This window comes from Mauremys reevesii, linkage group 14 (assembly GCF_016161935.1).
Source record: "Mauremys reevesii isolate NIE-2019 linkage group 14, ASM1616193v1, whole genome shotgun sequence".
Lineage (NCBI taxonomy): Eukaryota > Metazoa > Chordata > Testudines > Geoemydidae > Mauremys > Mauremys reevesii.
This window is the reverse complement of record NC_052636.1, coordinates 31,328,694-31,336,542: the sequence shown is the minus strand read 5'-3', so window position 1 is coordinate 31,336,542 and position 7,849 is coordinate 31,328,694. Positions and strand designations below refer to the sequence as shown.

Below are 7,849 nucleotides of genomic sequence, written 5' to 3'. Positions count from 1 at the left end.
CCTGTTCCTGATCTTTGTTATAGTTCAATATATTTTAAGTGAGAAAAATGGTAGTAAAAATATCTGCTCCGCAGCACAACCTGAACCAACATCAGAGCAACTGGGAGTGAAACAACTTCTTCCCCAAGACTGAACTCGATGACTAACAATGGCTGTGAAATGGGGGAACAGTATAACCGTGATGCTCAGGGTTTGTTTAGACTAGGGAAAGGGATGGAGTTTAGGTCAGGTCAAGGGGGAAGCTAATGCCAACCACTGCACCTGGGCTGCATCTGTTCTCCAACTATAATTGTCTTGTTACACCAAGATCACTAACTTGAGCAGCCAATGTCATGTACAGCCCTAGTGAATGTCAGGCACAGGTAGTTTTAGCCTCAGTGTAGCTTGTTGGACTCAAACCTCTCTCCCCCAACCTGGAGCTGATGAACATTCCTGACAGGAGGGACACACACTCCTTCAACTCAAAGGAAAGGAGTTGATAGAAAAGATCACAGGACTGACCCCAAAGAAGGGTGAGCTGCAAAAGGCAGAAGCAGGCAACTGATGTGGTGGAGCTGAGACACCACGGTGAAGATGGTGCAAAAATCACTATGTGGGAATTAGCAAATGTAATTAAAAAAAACAAACTTTGGCCAGCCCTAGTCAAGGGATTTATAACAGTTCTCTCTCATGTGGATTTTCTGATGTGTAATAAGGTTTGAGCGCTGATTAAAGCTTTTCCCACACGCAGAGCACATGTAGGGCTTCTCCCCTGTGTGGATTCTCTGATGTGAGATGAGGGCTGAAATATCCCTGAAGCATTTCCCGCACTCAGAGCATCCATTTGGTTTCTCACCTGTGTGGATTCTCCGATGTCTGATAAGGTGTGAGCTCCGACTGAAGCTTTTCCCGCACTCAGAACACGTGTAGGGCATCTCCCCTGTGTGGATTCTCCTGTGTGCGCTCAGGACAGAGCTCCGATTGAAGCTTTTCCCACACTCAGAGCATGTGTAGGGTGTCTCCCCTGTGTGGATTCTCTCATGTGTGATAAGGTGAGAGCTCCACCTGAAGCTTTTCCCGCACTCAGAACATGTGTAGGGCAGCTCCCCTGTGTGGATTCTCTGATGTCTGATAAGGTGAGAGCTCTGCCCGAAGCTTTTCCCGCACTCATGGCACATGTAGCGTCTCTCTTCCAAGTTGATTCTGTTGCGTGGAATTAGGGCTGAGTGGCTACTGTAGTTTTCCTCTGGCCTCTGCTGACTCTCACAGGCTTTTGTGTTTTCTGGGAGTGCACAACTCCTGGAAATATTCCCTGTGGATCTTCCTGATAACATCCAATGTGGATCTACTTGCACAGTGTCTTCCTGCTGGGGTTTCTCCTCCTCGTTCTCACTCACCATCCCATTGCCGGATGGGAGACAGAGAGAATCCAGACATAGGTCACTCCCTGTGCCTGAGAAAAAGGAAATGTCAGAGAGAGGAATGGAAAAAGGGATGAACAAACCAAAATACATGTGGGAGAGATCAAACCTATCAGGTGCTGATTTTCCCCAAACCCTTCCACAGAGAAGAGGGGAAGGCATCAGTTCTGGGTCCTCATTGCACCATAACTCTCAGGGGAAAGTGAGATCGGGGAGGGACCTGCTGCCAGTTGTCAGTCAGAATAGGAGGGAAGCCATGAGTGACATCTGCCATAATGATTCCACATCTGCAGGGAACAATCCTGACCTTGAAGAGCTCACAGGGTCTTTTGTAGGGCAGCCCAAATGTTTCCTGCATTCCTAAGCAGTTGTTGAATTGTTTAACTGATTCCTCACCTGCGAAGGCAGCTCTGGAGCACTTCTTTCTCAGAGCCCTGGAGGTCCAGGACCCACGGCTCTTCCCCTCGTTCCAGCTGCGAGATCACATCAGGTTTGGAAATTGGAAACCCTACTGCAGGCAAAGAAAACACGGGAGGTCAGTGGAATTTGTGGGATACTTGTCTCAAAGAATATTCCATAGTTTTAACCCCATCTCATTTTTAGGCAGTAACATCTGTAGCCCTCAGGATTCATCTGCTTGCCTGCATCAATATCTCTTTTCTTATAAGTACAGTATTGTGATAGGTTCATTAATTCATATTAAAAATATGTTTGGCTGTAATGCAAGAAACCTACAGGCCAAAAACCTGCACTTTAAGCTAAAGCAAAGTTAGCATAGCTACATCCTGTGCCCTTTTACCCAGAAAAGGAACTGTTTTTCCTATACCCAAATAAAGTGCCTACGCTTAGGTCTAAGACCCTTTACCTAGACCAACAGACAATGAAGAATAGCAAAGGGGATTTTTCAAAGTTGTACTCACAGACTTAACAAGTACCCCACAAGTGCGCAGATATCTGCCATCCATACGCACACACATACTACCCTATGGAGTAAGCGTACCCTAACATTTCTATGGGGGAAGACTGAAATTTAGGCATAAGAGGAAGGATTTCCAGCATTTATTTCTATAAAAAGAGGTAACCTACCTCACTATGGTATCCCCGCCCCCACCTTGACCTCCTCCTCCTTCACTACACTTCACCATATTCAACTAAGTATTCATGCTATCCATCTACGACAGCTATTAACCAGTAATAGGCCGCACTTATTTTCTTTTCAAACTTTAAGTTCAAAAGGGACTCAGCTAAGCTTGGTCTCTCTAAATGTTATTTTAGTTTGTGTATCAGATTATTTAGTTGAGCTAAAAAATAAATTCTGAAGTAGCTTTGACAGCTCTTTGCATTAGTTTCCTCTGCAAGAGGTGTGAAACCGGAACCGCCAGAGGTGAGGCCAACACCAGTTTATCAAAACAGGGGGTGAATATAACCAAAGTTTGCAGCACATAATATTGTATCATCATATGTATCTCTTGAATAACAGTAATACAATTGTAACTCTGTAATTCTACCTGTTTTACAATTTGATAAATCAAATCAACATTACTAACACACTCCAAATAAGGCTACGCATCCCAAGGCATCTTCCTTGGCTCAAAGTGGCAGGAGAGTTACTATTATAACAAATCATATTCACTACCTTAGTGCCTAAGGACCAACTAACAGTGGGTCCCCATTGTGCTAGGCAAAGTGCAAACAGAGAACAGTAGATGGCCCATGCTCTGAAGAATTTACAATCTAAATCAGGGGTAGGCAACCTGCGGCAGCGAGCTGATTTTCAGTGGCACTCACACTTCCCGGGTCCTGGCCCCTGGTCCGGGGGGAGGCTCTGCATTTTAATTTAATTTTAAATTAAGCTTCTTAAACATTTTAAAAACCTTATTTACTTTACATACAACAATAGTTTAGTTCTATATTATAGACTTATAGAAAGAGACCTTCTAAAAATGTTAAAATGTGTTACTGGCACACGGAACCTTAAATTAGAGTGAATAAATGAAGACTCGGCACAGCACTGCTGAAAGGTTGCCGACCCCTGATCTAAATAGACAAGACAGACACAGAACGGGGGAAGGGCTAGAACCCACTGTTAGAATAGAGATATTCAGGCCTGCCTGTAAAGCCTAGACTTTAAGAACTTAGGTGTATTTTTATCACTTTGTCTAGCTAAGAATCAAAATCACAGTCTGCCTGTGAATGGGCCTTCTCTCACTAGGATAGTCTGAGGCCTTGTTCTTAGGCTAAGGCCTTTGGCTAAGCAGCAGAGGCAGCCATAAGCTGGGAAGCGAAGGTCACATCCTCACATCCCAAACCAGTCACACTGAAATAAGGTGCTATTGGGCTGCAAGGAAGATGATCCTGTCCTGATAGTGCCCATCGCCACCAGATAAAGAAACAGATCTTAAGATGGTTAAAGAAAACTTAGTTTGACAGCAGCTGGTCTGGCAAGAAATCCCTTCTCAATGCTTGTGGTTGTGAAACCCTCATTTCTGTACTGTTCTATCTTTATGGCCACCACTTTTACCTTGTTAATCAGTCTGGTTCTCTAATTGTTTCTATCTGCTGCATAATTAATTTTTCTAGGTGTAAGTTCATTAGGGCAGTGGAATATGCTTGCTTGGAAATAACCCCAATAAACATGGCATTGTCTGCGCTTCGGACTTCTGGTCTTTCGCTGCTTGCTGTCTGCGTGACAAGAACCAGGGAAGTGGGAGGGTGAAGGGAAAACCCTCTAACAAATGGACATGACCTGATAACCAAGAGGTGAGCCTTTAAGGAAGGTTTTAATACACTTTGGAACGGATCAGGGATTCCCATGAGGACTGAGAGGGAGCGATGGTAAACACGCATTTAGATCCTTTTCTTGTTTTATATCTTTTCCCCATAAGGCTGAACCTCTGGCACTGTCAAGGATCCATAGAATCTGTGCAATGCCCTGGCTTTTGAACAGTCCTTGGGGGGTGCCTCTTGAGTGCACTAGACCCCCAAGGGGTCCCACTCTTCCACAAGGACAGACCACTTAGCTTCAGCACCTGAGACTGAGCCACTTCCTCAGTGCCCTTCCTCCACACTCCTCTCCACTTCTTCCCATTACTCTCAGCCAGCACCTTGGGAGCTTCTTGTGTTCCCTCCTCGTCTCTCACAACCTCATCCCTCCCTGCTGCTTCTTAGCTCTAACCCTGCACACACCCTCCCCACGTCCTGGCACCCCAGAATTATCTACTCCCCCCTTCTCCTCCCCTCCCACAGCTCTGTTCTCCCTTCATCCGTGAGGTCCTGAATGGCAACATTATACGCTCTCCTATCAAAATAGGAGCTCATCTGACTGTCACACAAGCCATGCATGAGTCATACACCTATTTACTCAATTTAGAATTCTACAGGAGGTATATTTTCCTCTTAAAATGAGGAATAGGCACGAAAGCTACAGTTATTAATGTATCCAATAAGGATACATTAAATGGAATTTTAAAATGACTGACGGCACCAAAAAGGCACATGTCCAAAAATGATACTAGTGGGTGGGAGATAAGGCAAAAAAAGGGGGGGGCAAGGAAACTTGTCAAAACTTGTATGATGAATAAAGGTATAAAGTTATTACTACTCAGGTTCTTTAGAGACTCCACAGCTTCTAATAAGCCAGGGGACAGGACTCCTTACCCAGCGAGGTCACAGTCTCATAGTTCTCCTGCATGACATCCCTGTAGAGGGCTCTCTGAGTGGGGTCCAGCAGAGCCCCCTCTTCCCTGGAGAAGTACACAGCCACCTCCTCGAAGGTCACCGGCCCCTGAAAGAGCAAGAGTCCAACACTCAGTACCTGCTGCCCCACTCACAACCCCACTGTTCACGGAACAGCAGCACCAGGGAAATGGAAGCTCCGGGAGGCACATGTTAACAGAGTCCCACCCCACCTTGCTTAGAGCAGCCAGGAGGCATCAGAGGGCGGAAAGAGAGAACCTCTGTGTCTCCCAGCTGACAGACGGAGGCAGGGTCTTCACGTTTATTACATAACTACTAGCCAGAGCTTAATATAGGAGATGGGGCTGTCTCTGGACCCTGCTGGTGGCTCCCTGGTAGGAATCCCAACACTCTCCAAATAAAATACATGGAAGAAAGGGGAAGTCAATAGTAAAGAATAGAAGGTCAGAATTGTAGAAAGTTGGCAAGGGAAGCTATCAGAGATCAATGACCAATTAATGAAAATAAGAAGGAAGTTTTTAAAAAGTATATTAAGTACAAAATTAATCCTAACAATGGAAGTGGTAAATTACTACATGGAAATGGCAGAATTATCAAAAATAATGTAGAAGAGGTAAAAGTGTTCAATAAATATTTCTCTCCTGGATTTGGAGAAAAACGGATGATGTAACTCATATAAGACGTTGACGACGACAATCTTTCCATTCCAACAATAACTCACGAGGATGTTGAACAGCAGCTATTACAGTTAGACATGTTTAAATAAGCAGGTCCAGATAACTTGTATCCAAGAGTTTTGAAAGACCTGGTGGAGGAGTGTGGTGGACTGTTAATGGTGATTTTAATTAGGACTTGGAACACTGGGGAAATTCCAGAAGACTGGACTAAAGCTAATGCTGTGCCAATATTAAAAAGTGTAAAAGAGATGACCCAGCTAATTACAAGATTGTTAGTCTGATACTGGGCAAGATAATGGAGCAGCGAATATGGATTTAATTAATAAAGAATTAAAGGAAGGTAATATAATTAGTACCCATGAACAAAGGTTCAGAGACAACAGATCCAATCAAAGTAACTGGATATCCTTATTGGATGAGATCAAAAGTTTGGTTGCAACTAATAGTATTGATGTAATATACCTAAACTTCTGTAAGGCATATTACTTGGTTCAGCACAACATTTTGACTAGAAAACTAGAAAGATACAAAATAAACACAACATACATTAAATAGATTAAAAACTATGATTGTAAATGGGAACCATGCTTGAGTAGATTTCTTTCTAGGGGTTCCCACAAGGATTGGTTCTTGGCCCTGTGCTATTTAACATTCTTATCAATGACCTGGAAGAGAATATAAAATCATCACCAATAACATTTGTAGTTGCCACAAAGACTGGGGGTGGGGGTAACTAATGAAGTGTCAGTAGGTTCAGGCTCCAGCACTGGGAGTCTGGGAAGTTTTCCCAGCCCTGGCTGGAGGGTTATTTCCTGTTCCACAAAGAGGGGAAGTTCCATTCCCAACTCCTGTGCCTTGAAATTAGGCCCTGACACTACACCCCACATTCAGCATAGTGGTATGATTATCAAATGATTAGGACATAATTATGATGCATTTTATGCAAGATGCGTCATGTTCAGTGTCATTGGAAAAGGAGCATGGGGGGTTGGATGGGGCACGACCCCCAGGGGGGCATGACCCCCTTGTGAGGTGAGGAGGAGGGAACCTGTTGTTAATATTTTGGCAGCTCATCACTAGCTCCCACCCTCCTATACATTTACTGCTTCTCTCCCTCCAAGCAGAACCCACCACCAGCTCCCTGAGAATCCCTTACCTGAGCCAGCTCCATTGCAGCCATTTCCTTCCCCCTGGGAGGAGGGGATGATCTGGAGCAAAACGTGGACGTTATTCTGTAACCTGCCAGGGCGAGAAGGGCAATGTGAGAGAATTCAAACAGGGTTTCTGTCCTTTCCACATGTCGATTCCCCCCAGGTTTTCCCCTGCTAATGGACATTCTAGGTTCTGCCACACTGTGAAGCACAGAGTGACCGTATACCAGTACAGGCCTAGCCCCCTCCCACCAGGGTGTAACCCTCTGAGACATGGTGAAACCCTCCCAGGAGCAGAGTCTCTCTCTTACACTTATCAAGTTTGCGGGAGATACCAAGCTGGGAGGGGTTGCAAGGACTTTGGAGGATAGAACTGAAATTCAAAATCATCTGGACACACTGGAGAAATGGTCTGAAGTAAATAGGATGAAATTCAATAAGGATAAAGCCAAAGTGCTTCATTTAGGAAGGAACAATCAGTTGCACACATACAAAATGGGAAATGACGGCCTAGGAAGGAGTGCAGCGGAAAGGGATCTGGGGGTCCTAGTGGATCACAAGCTAAATAGGAGTCAACAGTGTTGCAAAAAAGCAAGTATCATTCTGGGATGTATTACCAGGAGTACTGTAAGCAAGACACGAGAAATAAAAGACGGTTACTCACTGTAGTAACTGTTGTTCTTCGAGATGTGTTGCTCCTATCCATTCCAGTTAGGTGTGCGCGCCGTGCGTGCACGGCATCTCGGAACTTTTTTACCCTAGCAACTCCGGCGGGCCGGCTGGGCGCCCCCTGGAGTGGCGCCGCTATGGCGCTGAATATATACCCCAGCCGGCCCGTCCGCTCCTCAGTTCCTTCTTGCCGGCTACTCCGACAGTGGGGAAGGAGGGCGGGTCTGGAATGGATAGGAGCAACACATCTCGAAGA

The 7,849-nt window shown here is 45.1% G+C and overlaps 1 long non-coding RNA gene across 1 annotated transcript; it reads right to left on the bottom strand.

The window, feature by feature from the left end:
- Nucleotides 1-1,373: 1,373 nt before the first annotated feature.
- Nucleotides 1,374-5,083, bottom strand: LOC120381650. The gene is made up of 3 exons (XR_005588121.1): nucleotides 5,058-5,083; nucleotides 1,797-1,911; nucleotides 1,374-1,432 (listed from the first exon to the last, which is right to left on the bottom strand). It is a non-coding gene; the product is annotated as an uncharacterized LOC120381650 (long non-coding RNA).
- Nucleotides 5,084-7,849: the final 2,766 nt, after the last annotated feature.